We start from the raw sequence: 23,287 nt of genomic DNA on the forward strand, positions 1-23,287 counted from the left end.
CCCTCACCATATGTCATGGCTCCCTCATCATGTCTCATGTCTCCCTCATCATGTGTCATGACTACCATCATGACTGTCATGTCTCCCTCATCATGTGTCATGACTCCCATCATGACTGTCATGCCTCCCCTCGTCTGTGTCATGACTTCACTCTCGTGCATCCAAACTTCCCTCACTCGCGTGTTAACTTCAGTACCTCCGTCTTCACTCCCCTCACCCACCTGTGGCCTGGCTGCCCTGGCCCTCGCCATATGTTAGCTCCCCTTCCCTGTTCTCGGTCTCCTCCAGTCCTTCCCTATAGCTGAAGTCTTCCCTACAGTGTCTTGGCTTCTTCTCCTCTGTCTTAGGTCTCCTACCCTCTCATAGGCTCTGGTCTGCTCCGTTTCCTCACCCTCCGTCTCTCTCTCTCTCTCTCTCTCTCTCTCTCTCTCTCTCTCTCTCTCTCTCTCTCTCTCTCTCTCTCTCTCTCTCTCTCTCTCTCTCTCTCCTCCCCGGTTTCTGTGGCTTTTCGGCCTCCCTTACTTTTGTCTAGTCTCCCCCACTTGTGTTCTGAGCTCCCCACTTTGGCTGCTTCGCTGGAACCTTATACGCCCCCTTTGTGTTGACTCGTGCACTGGTGCCTTGTACCCCTGCTCTGTCCTAGTTTCTCCACAGGTGCCTTGTACTCCACCCCCCTTTGTTTGTACTCCTCCTCTGTGGTGTCTTGTCCACTAGCATTCCTTCTATGTCTTGCTAGTCCAAGGGTGCCTTGTACCCCATTCCTCTATCTTGGCTCGTACATAGGTACCTCGTACCCAAGTCCTCTGTCTGGTAATGTCTTTACGGTCTCATCTTTCATCCTTTCTCTCTCTCTTGGCCTCGACCATTTGCCTCACCTCTAACATCTCAGTAACCTGGAATACTATTACAGTCTTCCAGTGGACACCCTGATCATGGTTCCTCAGATCTCCTGTTACCTGTCCTTCCCATGGACGCCCACGCACCCTGTGTCCAGGAGCCAACGTACCTTTAGGCTTCCTCAACCCACGTGTGACCGGTCCACTTCACGTATGTTGTGGTTCCCAGAAACCTCACTCATGATTTTGGCTTCCATTCTCTCTCTCTTTTTCTTCCACCCATCCACATCGAGTCTTCAGTTCTCCCTGTATGAAACTCAGCTTTTCACATGTACCTGGGCTCTCTGCCTCCACCCGTTTCTTCGCTTCCCGTTAATCTTGGCTCCCAGTTTAGGTTTTGCCTCCCATCCCCGTATTAAGGCTCCCCCACCTGTCCTTTATAATTGATAATTGTATTAATGCCTTCATACCAGTGTCTTGGCCTCGTTGACTGTACCTTTATCCCCCTCATGTGATTTAGTCTACCCAGCACCTCACTTGACTCATTCGTCGAACGCAGACGCTGTGTGTTTTGTAGCTCCCACACCTGTATCTTTTACTCCCCATCCACGTCTCTGAACCTAGCCTGATTCGTAACTCCCTCACCTGTGCCTTGTATCCTCCCCCACTGTCTTTGTCTCGGCTACCCTACGGGTGCCTTGCCCTCCCAGCTTGTCTATGATTCCCCAGCGGTGTCATGCTTCATCACCTGTGTGTCGTGGGCCGTGGCGTCTCCCCACTACAATACCCAGGCTAGGCTTTGAGTCTACAGACTTGTCTGGGTCGTCAACACTGTTTCTTCTAGTTCCCCAGGTGGAGAGTTGTGGCTCTCCTTAAACACCCCCCCTTACCTGTGTCGGGCGACAGCTCCTCCTCCGTTCCAGTTATGTCCCAGCATCGTCCTCGCCTGTCACCTCCCGTCCCAGGTAGTGTGATGGTGTCTCAGACTCTACTAATGTCGCCGCTTCCCCTCCACACCTGAGCCAAGGTTCCTCCTCCTCTTTACCCCCAACCTTTGTCAAGGCTTACGTGTTTCCTCCCCATTTCTCCATCTAACTCCCTCTCCCTCCCTCGCCTCCCGTCTTACGCAGTTAGTCCAGGCTATGGTGCACACAGGATCGTCAGCCACCTGTGTTGTCAGCCAGCTGTTGCCCTAGGGTGTTGGGTTTGATTGCCATCCTTACGATGCCAGATGGTGTGATCCCAAGTGATGTAGTCCTAGATGGTGTGGTTCTAGGTAATGTGGTCCCAGATGGTGTGGTTCTAGGTAATATGGTCCCAGATGGTGTGGTTCTAGGTAGTGTGGTCCCAGATGGTGTGGTTCTAGGTAATGTGGTCCCAGATGGTGTAGTTCTAGGTAATATGGTCCCAGATGGTGTGGTTCTAGGTAATGTGGTCCCAGATGGTGTGGTTCTAGCTAATGTGGTCCCAGATGGTGTGGTTTCAAGTAGTGTGGAGTGCTTGATGGCTCAGCTGGTGTTATCAGTGGCGGCGCCGCTCTGACCAGCTGACGACGGTGTGTTTAAACCCCCCCATCCCATCCCTCCCCCTTCCACCCCCGTACCCCTCGCCCATCCCAAACCCCCCATCCTCCACGCCCACTACATGCACGCACACACACACACACACACACACACACACACACACACACACACACACACACGCACGCGCACTCAGATATGTATGGCACATATAAACTCAATCATACATGCACACAAACGCTCATGTGAACAGACACAAATGTACATACACTCGTACACATACACTCTAACGTGTGAACACAGAACGCACATAGGCCCTTTTGACAAGCCATACAGTTGCTGGAAAGCTTCCAGAGGAATGCATTGGAACGGTACGTACCGGACATGAATGGAATGAACTATGAGGAAGACAAGGAATCCCTCAGTGTCTCGCCACTTTAGACACTGGAAGAATATGGGAAGACGTGAAAACGACTTACGTCTGTCTAGTTAGAGGCCGTGACGACTTGGAACTTGACAGAGGTCGTCGATGCCAGGCGAGGCTCCAGAACAACAGACCACAACTGGAGGTTGGGCAAGGGAAGTGTACGGAGGGACGTGAGGACGTGTGAGAGGAAGCGTGAAGGAGTGTACGGAGGGACGTGTGGACGTGTTAGAGAAAGTGTGGAGTGTACGGAGGGACGTGTGGACGTGTTAGAGAAAGCGTGGAGTGTACGGAGGGACGTGAGGACGTGTTAGAGGAGGCGTGGAGTGTACGGAGGGACGTGAGGACGTGTTAGAGGAGGCGTGAAGGAGTGTACGGAGGGACGTGAGGACGTGTTAGAGGAGGCGTGGAGTGTACGGAGGGACGTGAGGACGTGTTAGAGGAGGCGTGGAGTGTACGAAGGGACGTGAGGACGTGTTAAAGGAGGCGTGGAGAAGTGTACAGAGGGACGTGAGGACGTGCTAGAGAAGGCGTGAAGTGTACGGAGGGACGTGAGGATGTGTTAGAGAAGGCGTTGAGTGTACGGAGGGACGTGAGGACGTGTTAGAGAAGGCGTGGAGTGTACGGAGGGACGTGAGGACATGTTAGAGGAGGCGTGGAGAAGTGTACGGAGGGACGTGAGGACGTGTTAGAGGAGGCGTGGAGAAGTGTACGGAGGGACGTGAGGAAGTGTACGGAGAGACGTGAGGAAGTGTACGGAGGGACGTGAATAAGTGTACGGAGGGGCGTGAGGACGTGTACGGAGGGACGTGAATAAGTGTACGGAGGGACGTGAGGAAACGTTCCTTCAGCAACAGAGATGATGGCTCGTGCAACAAGCTAAGTCAGGAGGAGGGGAACACAAAGCCATCATACCCAAGGGTCGTACCGTCCTGCAAAGCCATCATACCCAAGGGTCGTACCGTCCTTCAAAACCATCATACCGAAGGGTCGTACCGTCGTGCAAAGCCATCATACCCAAGGGTCGTACCGTCCTTCAAAACCATCATACCCAAGGGTCGTACCGTCCTTCAAAGCCATCATACCCAAGGGTCGTAACGTCCTGCAAAGCCATCATACCCAAGGGTCGTAACGTCCTGCAAAGCCATCATACCCAAGAGTCGTAACGTCCTGCAAAGCCATCATACCCAAGGGTCGTACTGTCGTGCTTAAGAGGTTGATATTTTCACATCAGTTTATACATGTATATTACTTTTATATTTGTATTTTTTATTTCAAAGTTGACGTAATTGTCAGTATTTTGAAAGTATTCTGCTGCCCTTTGGAAAATTTACTTTTGATACTACGAGGTAAATTATCAGTCGATATTGATTTATATAGGTAAAAACCAGAATATATATATATATATATATATATATATATATATATATATATATATATATATATATATATATATATATATATATATTATAATATTTCCTTCTTACCCAGCGTACTGTGCAATCATGTTTATTATCAGTTTACTGTATACCCGAGATATGGCCTTAGAATATCTTGAATACCTGAATGTAACTCAGTGGTTTTCGATTGATGGTTTAGAATGTTGAAAACTGAGAGAGAGAGAGAGAGAGAGAGAGAGAGAGAGAGAGAGAGAGAGAGAGAGAGAGAGAGAGAGAGAGAGAGAGAGAGAGAGAGAGAGAGAGGCACGGAAACAAGAAAAGCAACACAGTACTCTTACTGGGCAAGTGATGAGCTGTTACCACTGGTGCAGGATTGTGGCAAGAGGGTGAGGTAAGGTGAGGTGAGCTTGGTAGAGTTCCCGTGGCGCTGTTGTGTGTGCAGGAGGCGAGGGTGGCTTTCCGTGAAAGAGTTGTGTGGTTGCTGGGTCTCGTGGAGCTGACGTAGAAGGGAGGAGACACTGCCGATTCCAAATTCATCTACGGTTTTCGTTTTTTGCCGTGTGCTGCTGAAGAGCACCTGTAGGTCTCGTAGTTCAAACTGCTTCTCGAAACGGGGGGATGGCGATGTCCTACATGAGTCCTGTCTAAGGGGCGGGTGTCAGACTTTTTATGATAAGACACAACAGGAACCTTGCAGGAGAGTGATAAGCCAGGAAGCACATGGTGTATGTCTGCAGCAGCTAGGCGCGTCTCAGTGTCAAAGACCAAGCGGAATATTTGATGCTGCGATTGCTCTACTGTTCGGATCTGTATGAGGGAAAGATGCTTTGGCGACGCCAATAGTGTTGATTGTGTGAGCATGACCACAATGTTTATGACTGAAGCGGGTCCCTGGATGAACACAGAACTGTAGGGAAGGTCATAACTAACTCCCTGCTACGGTTACCTGGTGGTGACTCGAGGACATACGAGATTACTTCCAATTCCTTAATGAGATGATTCCTTCGAACCGGATGTGGCGATATGAGGGTGTATTGTGGTATCATAACGCAACACTTACAGAGCTGAAGTGTCGCGTCTAACGACGTTGCAGGGGGTTGGAAAATGACGATGACGGCCCAAATATCCCTAGCAGTCGATAGGCCTAAAGCCGAAATAACCAACCAACCACAGAGCAGGATATTTCGTGAAAGTTGGCGTTCGAACAATTTTCCCCGAAACTGGTAATAAACACTGAAAAAGAAGAAGAAAAAAAAAAAAGGTGTGGGACACATTCCTGTCATATCGTAAATGGTGTCCTATTTTCAGTGATTTTTCTTTTTTTTTTGTGGACGTCTTTTTCGCCTCGTTACAACCCACTATGCCGGCCATAACTTCCTAACTTAACCTAACCTGATCGTAACCCAGGAACCCATCCGCCTTTCTCAATAAAAGCAAAAACCTTCTCCCGTCAGTGAGGAAGCATCCGTTGATAAACTCAGGGGGGAAAAATCAACTTGATAGATCGTCTTCCATGGAAAGATGGGGTTCTGGACAATGTCGGTTTGAGCCAGACGATAATAAATGTTGGTAATTTGTGAACTTTAATCATCGTAATGAAATACTGATATGGTTATCATTACTATTCTATTTCCAATGGCCGTAGGACACAAAAGAACACACTGACCCCTAAAACAATACGAGGAATGCAAAGCTATGTTCAGGGACGGTCGGAGACGTTAGTCGTTAATAAAAGAACAGAGGACCTTTGGACGTGACAGTGATCCGTATAGACTCTTATTAGCGTAATACATTTATCAGTCGTGTTCAAGACTTTATACAAAAGGAATTCAAACAGCCAGTAACCACTGGGAGTAGCGCCACGATCCCAGCTCGCCTTTCAACTACGGTGAGTCTCGACCCCCTCATCACTGCAGCCCAGGCTTATGTCCTGAGATAACTGTGTTGGTTAATACACTCGACCATGTAGACGCCGCTACCTCCAGGTAAATATCGAGAGCAACATCTCTTTAACGACAAACCCAAATTAAGATATGATGTTTTGGTAAATAATTAGGTCAGGATCACTAAAAAAATGAAATACAAGTTCAGCAATCAAAAAACAAGAACAATCAACAAACAAGATATTGCAAGTAATAACAAAAATACAAATTATAATCCAAACAAGATTGGACGCTGTGGCGGATAGGCCACCGAAGCATTTATTCTATTTTAGCCTGGAGTTTGCATCTACGTGTTAATACTGCTCTCTTACCTTCTACGGATAATGTCTATACCTTTTTCCTTCGATGTAACCGTTAATCAAGAACAGATGACAATTATAAGGGCAGACACAACTTGGTTTTATAGAGAAACAAGTGCGCACGTCTGGCCCCGAAGCTGACGAAGAGGCGAGAGAGAGAGAGAGAGAGCGATTCTGCGTGTCCACAATTTAGCTTCAGCTCCCAAAATCATTTTACTAATATAACAAGCACTTCTTTAAACAAAAAAGTAATATTTACAACTTTTACAATAGTTTGATAATGATATATATGAAAGAGATACTGTAAATGACGTAATAAAATGATACAATCTAGAAGATTAACATCACTATTAAGAGAAAACGTAATGGCATATTATTAAGGGATCCTGCACAAAAAACCTTTTCAAAGATTGAAAAAAAATTAGGAAGTACATAACTGTAGAAAGACAGATTTTATTTTTTCAGGGTTTCAAAGAGAGAAACCTTTGAATTTTTCATTTAGCTAAGGAGACGCATGTACCGTCAGCCATGGCTTTAAAGAGAAATATTCATCAGGTCCATTTTGAAACATGTATGTGCAGTATTGTCCTTGACTTCTCTGATTCATAAATCATTCCTTATGTCAACAATCCAGTTGAAGAGAAATGCCTCGTCTCATTGGAGGTTAAACACTTGCCCGCCAGACTGTATCCTGTTACCACGAGTGAAATCAGGTAACTGTGTCCCTAAGGAGCTTGTTAGATTGAGATGATCGAAGTCTTTGATAATTTTGAATACCTGTTGTAGATTACCTCTTGACCTTTCCCCTTTTCTAAGGTAAACAAATCTGTGGTTCACTCGGTTCTCATAGGATTTGTTTCTCGTTCCGAGAATCATGTTGGTAGATCTAGTCGATTTTCTCTTTATCCTATCTGTATCTTTCTTAGAGTGACCAGTATTAAACGCGAGATGGGAAAGCTCTACCGAGTTGCTCAGAATGAGGATAAATTACCTGTACTTAAATTCGGAAGCCCCTTGGTGGGTTGGTTGGTTGGGCTGAAGGCCTATCACCCGCCAGGGAGGGTCATGAAGGCCATCAACGTTAAGTTACATCCACCAACCGAAAGATCTTTGACACCTTCAGATGCTAAAGATAATTCTAGGACCACATGCACTGTGCACGTTGCGTATGCCCTACGTTTGAATTAAACTTGTTCGCCAACTATAATTTTGTGCTCTGCTTTCTTGGTTTTAGGTCACCACAGGTTACCACTACCCAGGCTTTTTCCCTCCCTTCTACTTATCGTAGCGCAGTGGAACTCATACACCAGCTTGCCTTTTTCTTTTTTTTCTTTTCTGCTGATATGCCAAACTGTAAGTAGGATGATGTGGTGTTTTGGCTCGACGTTACAACCCTTAAGGGTCTGGTCAGGGGCCAAGCCCTCACAGCTGAGGGTCGTATTAATGTCGTGTTCAAGGATTGCATGCTAATGTTCAGGAAACTGGTATTCTGTAGCATTCAGGAACACTTTTTTAATTAGATATTATTTGCATGATATTTTACGTTTTCAATGAATCACAGTCTATGATTTATATATTTCTTTATCGATTCCATATTACAGATAAACCATCACAATTGTTTTACTCTAAACGCGTGATATAGCATTTATTTTCATATAGTAAAACTTTAGATATATTATAGAAACGAATTCTTTGTACGTTAGGTCAAAAAAAAAAAACTGCATAACACACACTGGTATCCGTCATTTATATTTTTCCTGCGTTTCTGACTCTAATTACATCTCTACTGAGCTTCCCATCCGCCAGACGAGAGGCCTAGTTTCCTTTACTAATTTTACACTAATGATGTAAATATATACAATTTACCACCAACATTTTACCACACACACACACACACACACACACACACACACAGTGTTCGTAAAAAAAACATTGTTTGCCCCTATATATTCTCGAGGGTGTTACACGGGTAATGTTTATTGTGGGTACGAACATATGATGTTCTCGAGGTGAAATTATCGTACGACTGGTCTCTTAGAGTAGTGCTTCTAAGGGTGTTAGCACCAGCAACCCGCCTCAGTGTACCTTAGGCTATCTTGAGGGAAGGATTGTCCTACATTACTCTCCGTGGCTGCCACTTCATTTTTGGGAATTTCGCTTCTAGGTCCTGTATTTCCTCTACCTGTGCTTCTAAGGAGGAGAAAGCCCGAATTCTCGCGTGGAAACAAGAAGATGTGGGTACAGCTGAGATTTCTAGGTGGACTGGGTGCTCAGAACGCACTATGAGGCGGCTGCTTCCTGCAACACTCCATTAGTGCCTCAGCTTTTACAGGAGATCAAGACCCTGTGGACCCAAAACGTGGACATGGAATACTCCAGGAACCTTGTCAGTTCCATACCAAGACGTCTGCAGATGGTGATCAAGACCGGAGAGATGAGAGAGTACTAAAATGTAATGCATGGTGAGGCGGACAAGGTTTTCTGCGAACGCAGTGTTAGAGAGAGAGAGAGAGAGAGAGAGAGAGAGAGAGAGAGAGAGAGAGAGAGAGAGAGAGGGGGGATGGGCCACCAAAAAACACAAAATGATATTAATTTGTGACTCCACTGACACGAAAAACTCGTATCAGATAAGTGAACGTGAGAATTGTCGTAAACACTTGGAAGGTGTTCTCAGGATAGTTCGACTTGTGGTGTTAACTTGACGTTTGACGGCCTTAATGATCTTGGCAGCTGACAGGCCTGAAGCCTTCATAACCAACCAACCAACTAGTTTGACGTCACCGGCCATATGTTGTAGTGAGGTCGTGTGAGTGTGGTGGTCTCTGAATTATCTCGAGGGCCTGAAGGAGGCGTTTTAGAGGACCCGAAGAAGGTCCTTTGAGATTATGAGATTGTGTTCTTACCTCAGTGGCAGTAATCAGAATCGAGGACCACTATCTTTGATGGCTCTAATGACCCTGGTAGATGATTTATCTAAAATCCAAATAACCAGCCAACAACCAGTTAGTGACACAAACGAAATCATCTTTTTTTGGGGGGGTAATGCTTTGTATATGCTCACTATACACAACAGACATATCTAACTAAGAGCTCCCGTACCTACAGACACACATTCGACATGCGCTAGTCATGGCACAGTAGAGAAAGAGGCAGTCGTTGATAAGAACCTCACGTGTTAGGCTTAAAGGTAGCGAATGTACGTACAATCACCAACAACACACTTCCTACACAGCAACAGATTACACATCACAGTCTCAAGGTGTGGTTTAGATTAAATCCCAAAATGACCTGAAGAATTGTATCTTTCAGATCAGGAACTGTGTGCTGGTATCATCAGAACGCTCTCCCAGTCCCCATAGACCCTAACACATTGGTCACAAGTTTAGAGGTCTGAGTGTCCACGGGGACTCAATTCAGTGACTGTTAGAGCCATCAGGAAATGCTCTTTTTCCCCCCGCAAAGTCGAGCGATACATTCGTTAGGGATGGGTTGTGTGGCTGCTCCTTGTTGAAGCCAGAGGTTTACATTAATTTGTTCTTCCCTTGGTTCCGTCGATAAGTTGTTCTGCTTGTGAAGGATAACTTTTCGATGCCACGGTAACTCCTGTCTCACCGTGTGATGATGATCCTCACGGATTTAAAAAAAGATAATGCAGAAACTCCGTGACGACCTTCGTCCACACCAGACGGTGATGTGTGGTGGGTGTAGTGGGCGATTACTTCCTACTCTTGCTACAGTAATCCATGAGTTTCTCGTCTCCTCCACCATGGAAAAAAAGAAGACAGAGCCTCGTTCTGACCCAGTGGTCTTTCTCGTGGATGTGTGAATCCCTTTGTTTTACTGTGATTCATGTTCTTCAGGCTCTTCCACCCACAATCCTGAGAATCGAGAAGTTTATTTATTCATCACCTCATTGACATGGGTAATGCTCGCATTTATTAAAGTTACTGGTGTCGTCGATATTAAAGTTTCCCATTTTCCAGTTCAGCAGAAGAAAATGTGATTACACCTTCCTTCCTACGTAGGTCTCCTGTGATCATTATGTTTCTGGAGAATCTTGAGTTTTGTAAGGGATGATAAGCCCCAGTGTCGTCCTTCATGACTCTCTGTCTCTCTGACGTGCAGGTGAGTCCTCGCTCATTGGAAAATCACGTCTTGTGGATTAGCATAGACTTTCCGCCATCACTTGCCTCACAGTAAGGGTGGACGTCGATTTCCAAGTCCATCTCACACACACAAAGTGCTGCAGCTTATTTCCTTTGCTAGATGATATTGAATCCCTTTCTCACCGTGTCCCCCGCTCATGTTACCTTGCGTTAACTCGAATATGATCCGAGGCCATATTATAAAGATGACTTGTTCTAGAAGAAGCTTCAGCCTAGGTTGATGGGGGGGGGGGGGTCGTCCTGTGTAAGGGAGTCAAATGGGGTCCCATGAGGATTAACTTTGATCTGGAGCAACTCGTATAGTTTTCGATTTCAGTCTCACTCTTCTCCACACCCATGAAACAGGAAAACAAAGGATGCAGAAATGTTGGGATGGTGGTGGACTGCTGAACTGTCTAGCTTAGGGCGGTTGCTTATAGTCTGTGTCCTTCTCTGATGCCGCCATTGGCTTTCCGATGCTAAATTGTTCCGATGTTTTCCTCATCGCTTCGCCCGCTATTCACTCTCTTTTCCTCCAAGCCAGATGGCCTTGGAAATAACTGTTACCACCTGAGGAAGGTGGTAAACGATCTTTTACAGTTGGTGGCTGTAACTAGACGTTGACGGCCATAATGACTCTGGCAGTTGACAGGGCTTAACAAAGCCTAGCTAACCCAACCAACACCTGTACCAACCCCCCAAGGCACCCAGGCCAGGCCCACCCTTACCGGTGTACCGCCCGACGCACAATATAACCCGCAGAGAGTTGCAGTATTTCTGCCGTTACACCGTCACAGGGATTACGATTCAGGATCAGCAATACGTGGGACCTTTCACAGTGAGAGAGAGAGAGAGAGAGAGAGAGAGAGAGAGAGAGAGAGAGAGAGAGAGAGAGAGAGAGAGAGAGAGAGGTTGTTTTGACACCCTCTGGTGCATGACGGTACGATCTTTCAGAGAGAGAGAGAGAGGGGGGGGGGGGATTGTTTTGACACCCTCTGGTGCATGACGGTACGATCTTTGAGAAAGAGAGAGAGAGAGAGAGAGAGAGAGAGAGAGAGAGAGAGAGAGAGAGAGAGAGAGAGAGTGGCTACAGCGACCTGAGAAGTGTGTTACCGACTGCTCAATGTGACTCCGGATCTTAGCTGTTTGCTTTACTATGACCACAAGTCATACGGTAAGATGTAACACAGTCGTTCATCCTTAAACCAGTCACTTTGTTCACATGTAACTGTTATATCGCACTTTTAAACCACCGTGCTTTGTCCATGACCAGAAACAAACTATTAGAATTCTAAGGCCACCTGTCTCCACGTAGGTCAGGACTTTAGTAACTAAAGCTTAAGGTGTTCAGTTCATAGTGACTCCTTTCTCACAGCGAGGTATGAGAGCGGGAGGAACACACTGAAGCAGGAGAGCCAACGTATTAAGCCATGAGTCATCATGGGTCAGGCTGTGGGTGGGGTTGGACTTGCATGGGCTCGAATCCTGGACATGGCAGTCGGCCCGCACCCACCCCATATGTTCACCCTCTGGTCGATGAACGGGTACCTGGCTCAGGCTGGGGTGTTTGCATATGTAGCAGTAATAGCATAGTACTTACATATAGTACCTCTATACAAGGTGAAGAGACGGGGGCAACACTAGTGTGAAAAGTCACTCCCCGTAACACGCTAATATTAGCTACACACAGACACACGAGAGAGAGAGAGAGAGAGAGAGAGAGAGAGAGAGAGAGAGAGAGAGAGAGAGAGAGAGAGAGAGAGAGAATGAACGTACCTGAAGTAGATCGTCTGTATTACCCTCAGAGGTCTGGTTGTCAGTTGTAGTAGTAGTACCAGCAGCCTCTATGTTCCTTCCCTACTCCAGTACGACCCCCCACCCCCCGCCCACCGTGCTTTACACTACCAGGACGACCTCCTTCGTGTTTAAACCTCCAGGACGACCCTCCAGTGCCTAGCGCCAGGACGACCCTCCAGTGCCTAGCGCCAGGACGACCCTACAGTGTCTAGCGCCATAACGACCCTCCAGTGCCTAGCGCCAGGACGACCCTCCAGCGCCTAGCGCCAGCACGACCCTCCAGTGCCTAGCGCCAGGACGACCCTACAGTGCTTAGCGCCAGGACGACCCTCCAGTGCTTAGCGCCAGGACGACCTTCCAGTGCCTAGCACTAGGACGACCCTCCAGTGCTATGATAGTTTCTGGTGCGGACGTAGCCAATACTGTTCTCTGATGGCGTGTCTTGTACATCCTTATGGCTCATTTTATCTGTAATCTTAGGGCGTTGCAGCTGGGGTAATGAGGAGAAAGGCAATTAGGTGACATAAGATGAGATAGCTTATATGGTTGTGTGGTAGCGTGAGGTGAGTATTGTCTGGGAAGTGGTATGAAGGTGAGGTCGTAATGAGAAATTATGAGGTGTGTGGCTCTGATCATGAGATGGTGTGAGGTCGGATTGGCTGCGGTAATGAGGTCACGTGAGGATTATGTGAGGGGCTACTGTGTTTGTCTGTCGGTACCAGATGTCGTTCCTAAGGCTATGAAAGTCGTGGTTGAAGACGTGCAGATACTGAATCTTGAAGCTGAACACGACTCGATCGAGCAAAGCTGAACGACCCTTGAACGCGACGGTTCGGGTATGATGGTATAGTCTTCGTCCTGGTGGTTCCCAAGTGACGAAGACAAAGGTCAGACCATTGTAGCCAAGTGGTATAGCCTTCGTGGGTCGTGCTATCGTGCTAAAGTATCGTAACATCGCGTCGTGCCCAAGGATCGTACCGTCGTGCTCAAGGATCGTACCGTCTTGATCAAGGATTGTACCGTCGTGATCAAGGATCGTACCGTCGTGTTCAAGGATCGTACCGTCGTGTTCAAGGATCGTACCGCCGTGTTCAAGGATCGTACCGTCGTGATCAAGGATCGTACCGTCGTGTTCAAGGATCATACTGTCGTGTTCAAGGATCGTATCATCGTGCTCAAGGATCGTACCGTCGTGATCAAGGATTGTACCGTCGTGATCAAGGACCGTACCGTCATGTTCAAGGATCGTACCGTCGTGTTCAAGGATCGTACCGTCGTGTTCAAGGATCGTACCGCCGTGCTCAAGGATCGTACCGTCGTGATCAAGGATCGTACCGTCTTGATCAAGGATTGTACCGTCGTGATCAAGGATCGTACCGTCATGTTCAAGGATCGTACCGCCGTGCTCAAGGATCGTACCGTCGTGATCAAGGATCGTACCGTCATGTTCAAGGATCGTACCGTCGTGTTCAAGGATCGTACCGTCATGTTCAAGGGTCGTACCGTCGTGTTCAAGGATCGTACCGTCGTGCTCGGGGATCGTACCGTCGTTTTCAGTGGGTCAGTATATCAAATCCTATCTCATTGTGATTATCATCAAGTCAACATTATAGTCATCTCTTTCTCTCTCCCTGACAGCAGCGTGGGTGGAGTCAGGACATAATTATATTTTCTAATATTCGTGACTCTCATCGTTCAAAGATTATTCTAGTCTGAATATTTTTGAATAGTCTAAAGAGCATTCTGAACGATACGGTCTGAATAATTTGGAATAGTCTGAAATAATATTAATCATCCAGTCCAAGAAAAGGTGAACGATTGTCATCCCAAATGGTTAGGTTTTTTTTTTTTTATGTCTTCGATATTTGAAGAATTAAGAACCGTGTGATCATCTGTTGGCGAAATTGGGTACAGTCTTGTCAAGGAAGTTCTCGCTCCGAAGGAGTCCATCATTTCCCTGCTTCTGATTGTGGCTCAAGCTCGAGGCTGCAGGAGCATCATGAAAAGGGGATTCGATTCTATAGTTATAATAAATAATATCCTTTGGTATAGTCGATGCTCGGATCTTGGCTCCCACAGCCACCAGAGCAGGATCAGGAATGAGCCAAGGCTCCTGTGGGAAAAGAGCTCCAGCACTGGGACTTGGAGTGGAGGAATTCAGAGTATGGACGAAGGAGGGAAATTTGGAAAGGCATGAGCCGAGCTGAAACCTGCCTGCTTAACTCACTTACATGGGCGTAGTTGGCCATTTGCCGAAAAGGGTAGTTTATGAGTTCGAAATGCCAAGATGAGTCAGGGGTATTTGACGAAGGAGGTATGGAAAGGATATTGGTCCCTTGCAGAGGAAGGAAAGAGGAAGTGAGGGGGGGGGGGAGGGAAAAATAGAGAACGGGGAATGAGATTTTTATCGAGAGAAAACGGGAGGTAGGACTAAACCGCTTGTGCGTGTATTCTTTGTGTGTGTGTGTGTGTGTGTGTGTGTGTGTGTGTGTGTGTGTTCCTTGTACTCATCTTATGTTTATCGTTGGAGAAGATTGTGTTGATTCCTGTATGCCATGAAAAGTCTGCTGTGAAGAGTTGGAGGGAGGTAAACAGAACGGGAGTGCGTTAGCCAAGGGGTGTGCGTTAGAATAGCATGTCTTACTGAATGGGAAGAGATTGTTATGAAGGCAGAGGTGAAGACAGAGAATCTTAAACGTCCGAATGAAGAGAAGTAAATTTCGGGAGTTCGTACTCTCTCTCTCTCTCTCTCTCTCTCTCTCTCTCTCTCTCTCTGAGGGATTCGGGTACTTATTAGTACGACAACGTGGCGCGTTGTTGTGGCGGTGGTGGTGGTGGCGAAGGCCCACCCACTCCCCTCCAGCAAGTCGACTACAGACAGCTTCTGTGTATTGCTCTCCCTCGCTGGGGTCTTCATTATGTGGGTGTGAGAGGCGAGCGAGAATACGTGCCGTGCATCTCAAACAAGGAGAATTCGTCTCGTTAAGATCTTCCCAAGATGTGGGGAGGGGTTTTCTGTTGTTTTTTCCCCCCTTTGTTGTGGTGTTCTTGGGCAGGTGTATATATCCCTCTGGTCCTGCTGGAGAAACCTCCTGCCTTGAAGAGATCTGCTCTTCTCTCTCTCTCTCTCTCTCTCTCTCTCTCTCTCTCTCTCTCTCTCTCTCTCTCTCTCTCTCTCTCTCTCTCTCTCTCTCTGTGGAAGGGACGTGCCATGGATTGATGCATGTTCTATGTTTGTGGCAGTGGTGAGGACGTTTTAGCGACAGAGGAACGTTTCTGGTAGATTTGATCGCCCTGAAGCCGATACCTATTGTTTTATTGATATAAACGTTTTTTGAGCGGCGATAACGACTTAAGTTGATAAGAACGTTATCCGGTAGTGGTAGAAACGTTTTTGGTATTGGTAGGAACACTATTAACAGATATGAACACTTTTGGCAGTGATAAGAACGTTTTTCATCCCTAATAGGAACGTTTTAGGCAATGAAGGGAACTTTTTTTTTTTTTAGTAATAATAGGAATTATTTAGGAATGATTTTGGCCGATACGAGAATTTATGAGTAGTGGTTGGAACGTTTTTGAGCAGTGATAGGCATGAAGAAGAGGCGCAAGGTAGGAGAAAGCTGTACTTACAGACAAGGGGAAATTTTGTGAGCAATCCTTTGTCATCTGTGGTACGAACATCACGTCTTGTGGCAGATGGGAATATCAACCTCGAACATGACGGGTCACTTATTAGTACGTGTGATACCAGCACCGCACACGAGAATTGAGTCACACTCACGGGCATGTGATCACCCGTGGCACGTCATCATCGTAATCACGCGTACGTGTCATGTGTGTGGATGTACCGCGTCACGACCACGTTGTTTGTGAGGTAAACAGGCTCGTGCACACCTGTCGTGCTGTTTGCCGTGTGGCGATTGCGTCAGAGAGACGCGCGAGGCGTTCCCGTGTCCACAGTTGGGGACCGATTGCGTCAGAGAGACGCGCGAGGCGTTCCCGTGTCCACAGTTGGGGACCCTTAACAAGAAAGTGTCTTGTGGAATCTGGTCTACATCTATCCAGTGGTATTTTTTTCGTCTAGGGGAGGGGAAAGTTGAGGAATCTCATCTCTATTCATTCAGTGGTCAGGAAAGTTAAGGAGGAACTTTGGCCAAAGGTGGTGGAAGGCTGTCGCTGGCGGCGTCGACTAAGTGGTGGTGGTGCTTGTGACACTCTCTCGGTCAAAGTCTCCTCTCTCTCTCTCTCTCTCTCTCTCTCTCTCTCTCTCTCTCTCTCTCTCTCTCTCTCTCTCTCTCTCTCTCTCTCTCTCTCTCTCTCTCTCTCTCTCTCTCTCTCTCGAAATCCTTCGGTGATTAGCGATGTGATGTGTCAGCTATAGTGACGGCGAGATGTTTGCCCCCCCCCTGTGTGATTGCGGTGGGGGGCGGCGGGCGGCGGGGGGGCTCAGAATGTCCTGTGTTGAGTAATGTGGGTCTAATTCCAGGAAGGAGTTTAATTGATGGTTGGGAGCTGTACATCAATATATTGGCAAAGTTTTTAGTTTGTTTTTTTTCGTTTCGATGTCACTGTTTTCATTTGAGGTCTCTGTTGGTGGTGTGGGGGGTCGATAGTCGTCAAGGCCGTGGTGGTGGTGGGTGGTGGTCGTGTCTGGGGCGAGGTAGGTACTGGCACCGTAACGGCCCAGCACTGTGGAAGGTCCTGGAGAACAGCTAGAGCGTAATGAGGCGCTGTTGTCGAGATGAGCAGCGGTTGTGATGAGGGAAGCTGGGAGGAAGGTGGTGTGTATGGGGTCGTAACCTGTTTCATGAGGGCAGTGAGGAGGAGGAGGTGATGCTGAGGGAGGCAGGGAGATGTTGTGTTAGGCCTTGACCCGTGTGATGAAGGGAGGAGGGAGATGGTGCGTCAGGTCACGACCTGTGCTTGAAGTGCTTGGCGCTGACCCTAACGTAATCTCTCATGCCAGACCCATGACGTCGGTTATGACCATAATGCAATTACCACTTTTTCTAAGCATCTGTCCGCTATATATATATATATATATATATATATATATATATATATATATATATATATATATATATATATATATATATATGCTGTTCGTTCTGGTCTAAGGGATGGGAATCCAATATTCATTCCAAGTGTTTATTCAAGGTTTTGTGTGTCTTTAATCAACACTGGGTTGGTCCGTCTTTAATGGTAAGATATAAATAAGGTGGCTGGCGCTTGTCTCTTAATTTTTAAATTAGTTAACTCGAACTCATGGTGAGTTTTGCCCCGTTGTTCCGCCGCTTTGATTAACTTTTGCCAGTTTGTGTGGTGTTCATTATTCAAGCTGTTTAGGACATGGTTACGAAGGGTGGGTTTGATTCCTCTGCTTTTCTGTTTTGTCTCAATTTACATAGACATTAAGGATACTGTTATTGTCCTTGAGCAGGTAACCTCGCCATAGACCATCTGTTGTGTGATTTTCCCCATGTACTTTCCTACAGCTGGTAACCTCGTATCGTAAACCATCAGGTCTTCTATAATCCGTCCTTCCCATGTACTGTCCTTCAACAGATAACTTCGTCCTATACCATCACTGTCTACTGTCACACGTCCTTCCCATGTACTGTCCTCCTGCAGGGAGCATCTTGTCGTAAACCATCAGTTCTTTTGTTATCTGTCCTTCCCATATGCTGTTCTCTTGCACATACCCTCGTCAAAGACCATCAGGTCTCCTGATATATCCATCCCTCCTATATACTGTCCTGAAGCTGATGACCTCGTCATAGACCACCAGGTCTTGTGTTATTTGTCCTTCCCATGTACTGTCCTCCAGGAGGTAACTTCGTATCAAGAGCCATCAGGTCTTCCGTTATCTGTCCTCCCCTTGTAATCCCAAGTAACCCAGGCTCAGCTTGTTGAGATCGTGTTCACGTCTGTGACAGTCAGGTACACAGATGCTGTCTTGTTTTGATCAAGGTGGTAAAAGTTTGTTGTTCTTAGTCAGAGGTAAGAATATTTATCTCAGTGGTCAAATTAGAAGGTAAAGTTAGGGAAAAGGACAAACGGAAGAACGAAAAAAGATGAGAATAGGAAATACAGGGGAAAAAGTAGAAAGGAAATGGACTGTCCACCGAGCAGAGACGAGGTTAACCCATAGTGAGATTATATTGGATTTAGAAATAACAATACAGGATAGGATTGGAAACTGTGTCGTTGGCAATATGATGGATAGGATTATAATATGCTCTCATTAGTTGTCCATTTCTGTGATTTATGACTGTTGGGTTAGTGTGTGAAGTTGTCGCATTTATTTTCGCCCGGGATGGAATAATGATTTGGTTTTTCACCGGAATGAGATTGTGAGGATTGTAAGAAAATAATAGGAGTCTAGAATATAGACACGAATTATTTCCGTAGGCGGGAAGATGATATTTTGATCTACATGTATGTTAGAAACTACAAGCACAGACAGTATCACCGCATTCGACCAAGTATGTAACTATACATGGAGGGTTTGAGGGATCCGATCTCTTTACACTTATAGCTGAGGAAGAATAGACACTTAAGGGTCAGGACGGAGGTCAGGTCATCACACGACCAGTGGAGCCTGGAGGAAGGTGGTGCTTTTAGCCATATCATTCCTCACCAGGTGAGGTCATCTTAAGGAGTTTGAGTCTTAAGTCACAACCTGAGTCTCAGACAGGAAATCATGACCGAAGAACCATAGCTAATGATGTGCATGTGTGTGTAGACTGTATAGCTAGAGTTCATAACAATACTCCGTGGACTAGAAAGATGTTCTTTGTGTACCTCCCAATCCTGTTTATATATATATATATATATATATATATATATATATATATATATATATATATATATATATATATATATATATATATCAAATCTTCAGTAAAAAGAATTTTTGTTTCTTTGTATTAACTGTGGAGGAAGAGCCTGATTAAATTTTGCTTGATATACCATCATTACTGTAGCCCGGGCGTTCTAAGAAGTGCGTCTCATAAGTATACACATACATTGCTCTGTTTTTCTCCTGCTCTGGTTGGGGCACACATCTGGACGAAGGGTTTGAAGTATTTTCTAAGGTGTTGTGGGAGATCTGATTGTCCACAAGGTTTCTAAGGTGTTGTGGGAGATCTGATTGTCCACAAGGTTTCTAAGGTGTTGTGGGAGATCTGATTGTCCACAAGGTTTCTAAGGTGTTGTGGGAGATCTGATTGTCCACAGGAATTTGTTCATTCGTTGTAGAAGGTTTCAGAAGGTGAGTGAGTGGGGCGAAGGAAGGAGGTGGGGGAGGAATTGGTTTGGTCTGGGAGTGCAACTTGTGTCGTGTTCCTTTTAGGTCCTCAGGTGTTAGGACGGAAGACGAGTTGAACGATGCGGTGCACATATTGCAAGGTCCAGGGAGAGAGAGAGAGAGAGAATGAGAGAGAGAGAGAGAGAGAGAGAGAGAGAGAGAGAGAGAGAGAGAGAGAGAGAGAGAGAGAGAGAGAGAGAGAGAGAGTTTAGGTTGTCAGGTGCCTAGGTTGGGGAGGTCGTTTTGGGTGTTGTCATGGGAGCGTGGCACAAATCACTGACCAATATGATGTCAAAGAGACGAATTTCTTGCAAAGGAGAAAATATGAATCTCCGGGAACATTTTTGGATTATCAGAAAGCCATTTTCTTTCACTGGAGATAAGAACTGGGGTGAGGGGGGAGAAAGGCACACGGGCCTGCACCAGCTGGGGTCCCGCGCACCCTCTCTCACTATGTAGCGCGTGACCTTTCAAGTTTTCACTGGGGAAGTTTAGGCATGTTTAAATTTTCATGGAGTAGCGAGAAGGTGGGATGAGTCATGTACTGGGGTTTTCTGGGAGAGTGGGATGTGCTCCTGGGGGGTTTGGGGGATGACGTGCTGCTGGGGGTTGGTAGTGGGGGGTGACGTGTTGGTGGGGGTGGTTGTTTATGGGGTGATTATATATATATATATATATATATATATATATATATATATATATATATATATATATACACACGAATAAAGTGTATATGAACGCGCACCTTCATACAACATACAAAGCTCCATCAGCCAGGATCGAACCTGGGACCCCTTGTGCAAGAGGCAGGCATGCTAACCGCTAGGCTAAGGGACTATTCGAGTACTTAGTATTTCGAATAGTTGATTCCTATTATACAGTCCTTTAGCCTAGCGGTTAGCATGCCTGCCTCTTGCACATGGGGTCCCAGGTTCGATCCTGGCTGATGGAGCTTTGTATGATATATATATATTTTTTTTTTTTTTTTTTTTTTTTTTTTTATACTTTGTCGCTGTCTCCCGCGTTTGCGAGGTAGCGCAAGGAAACAGACGAAAGAAATGGCCCAACCCCCCCCATACACATGTACATACGTCCACACACGCAAATATACATACCTACACAGCTTTCCATGGTTTACCCCAGACGCTTCACATGCCTTGATTCAATCCACTGACAGCACGTCAACCCCTGTATACCACATCGCTCCAATTCACTCTATTCCTTGCCCTCCTTTCACCCTCCTGCATGTTCAGGCCCCGATCACACAAAATCTTTTTTCACTCCATCTTTCCACCTCCAATTTGGTCTCCCTCTTCTCCTCGTTCCCTCCACCTCCGACACATATATCCTCTTGGTCAATCTTTCCTCACTCATTCTCTCCATGTGCCCAAACCATTTCAAAACACCCTCTTCTGCTCTCTCAACCACGCTCTTTTTATTTCCACACATCTCTCTTACCCTTACGTTACTTACTCGATCAAACCACCTCACACCACACACTGTCCTCAAACATCTCATTTCCAGCACATCCATCCTCCTGCACACAACTCTATCCATAGCCCACGCCTCGCAACCATACAACATTGTTGGAACCACTATTCCTTCAAACATACCCATTTTTGCTTTCCGAGATAATGTTCTCGACTTCCACACATTTTTCAAGGCTCCCAAAATTTTCGCCCCCTCCCCCACCCTATGATCCACTTCCGCTTCCATGGTTCCATCCGCTGACAGATCCACTCCCAGATATCTAAAACACTTCACTTCCTCCAGTTTTTCTCCATTCAAACTCACCTCCCAATTGACTTGACCCTCACCCCTACTGTACCTAATAACCTTGCTCTTATTCACATTTACTCTTAACTTTCTTCTTCCACACACTTTACCAAACTCAGTCACCAGCTTCTGCAGTTTCTCACATGAATCAGCCACCAGCGCTGTATCATCAGCGAACAACAACTGACTCACTTCCCAAGCTCTCTCATCCCCAACAGACTTCATACTTGCCCCTCTTTCCAGGACTCTTGCATTTACCTCCCTAACAACCCCATCCATAAACAAATTAAACAACCATGGAGACATCACACACCCCTGCCGCAAACCTACATTCACTGAGAACCAATCACTTTCCTCTCTTCCTACACGTACACATGCCTTACATCCTCGATAAAAACTTTTCACTGCTTCTAACAACTTGCCTCCCACACCATATATTCTTAATACCTTCCACAGAGCATCTCTATCAACTCTATCATATGCCTTCTCCAGATCCATAAATGCTACATACAAATCCATTTGCTTTTCTAAGTATTTCTCACATACATTCTTCAAAGCAAACACCTGATCCACACATCCTCTACCACTTCTGAAACCGCACTGCTCTTCCCCAATCTGATGCTCTGTACATGCCTTCACCCTCTCAATCAATACCCTCCCATATAATTTACCAGGAATACTCAACAAACTTATACCTCTGTAATTTGAGCACTCACTCTTATCCCCTTTGCCTTTGTACAATGGCACTATGCACGCATTCCGCCAATCCTCAGGCACCTCACCATGAGTCATACATACATTAAATAACCTTACCAACCAGTCAACAATACAGTCACCCCCCTTTTTAATAAATTCCACTGCAATACCATCCAAACCTGCTGCCTTGCCGGCTTTCATCTTCCGCAAAGCTTTTACTACCTCTTCTCTGTTTACCAAATCATTTTCCCTAACCCTCTCACTTTGCACACCACCTCGACCAAAACACCCTATATCTGCCACTCTGTCATCAGACACATTCAACAAACCTTCAAAATACTCATTCCATCTCCTTCTCACATCACCGCTACTTGTTATCACCTCCCCATTTACGCCCTTCACTGAAGTTCCCATTTGCTCCCTTGTCTTACGCACCCTATTTACCTCCTTCCAGAACATCTTTTTATTCTCCCTAAAATTTACTGATAGTCTCTCACCCCAACTCTCATTTGCCCTTTTTTTCACCTCTTGCACCTTTCTCTTGACCTCCTGTCTCTTTCTTTTATACTTCTCCCACTCAATTGCATTTTTTCCCTGCAAAAATCGTCCAAATGCCTCTCTCTTCTCTTTCACTAATACTCTTACTTCTTCATCCCACCACTCACTACCCTTTCTAAACAGCCCACCTCCCACTCTTCTCATGCCACAAGCATCTTTTGCGCAATCCATCACTGATTCCCTAAATACATCCCATTCCTCCCCCACTCCCCTTACTTCCATTGTTCTCACCTTTTTCCATTCTGTACACAGTCTCTCCTGGTACTTCCCCACACAGGTCTCCTTCCCAAGCTCACTCACTCTCACCACCTTCTTCACCCCAACATTCACTCCTCTTTTCTGAAAACCCATACTAATCTTCACCTTAGCCTCCACAAGATAATGATCAGACATCCCTCCAGTTGCACCTCTCAGCACATTAACATCCAAAAGTCTCTCTTTCGCACGCCTGTCAATTAACACGTAATCCAATAACGCTCTCTGGCCATCTCTCCTACTTACATAAGTATACTTATGTATATCTCGCTTTTTAAACCAGGTATTCCCAATCATCAGTCCTTTTCAGCACATAAATCTACAAG

This window comes from Panulirus ornatus, chromosome 19 (genome assembly GCF_036320965.1).
Source record: "Panulirus ornatus isolate Po-2019 chromosome 19, ASM3632096v1, whole genome shotgun sequence".
Taxonomy (NCBI): Eukaryota; Metazoa; Arthropoda; class Malacostraca; order Decapoda; family Palinuridae; genus Panulirus; species Panulirus ornatus.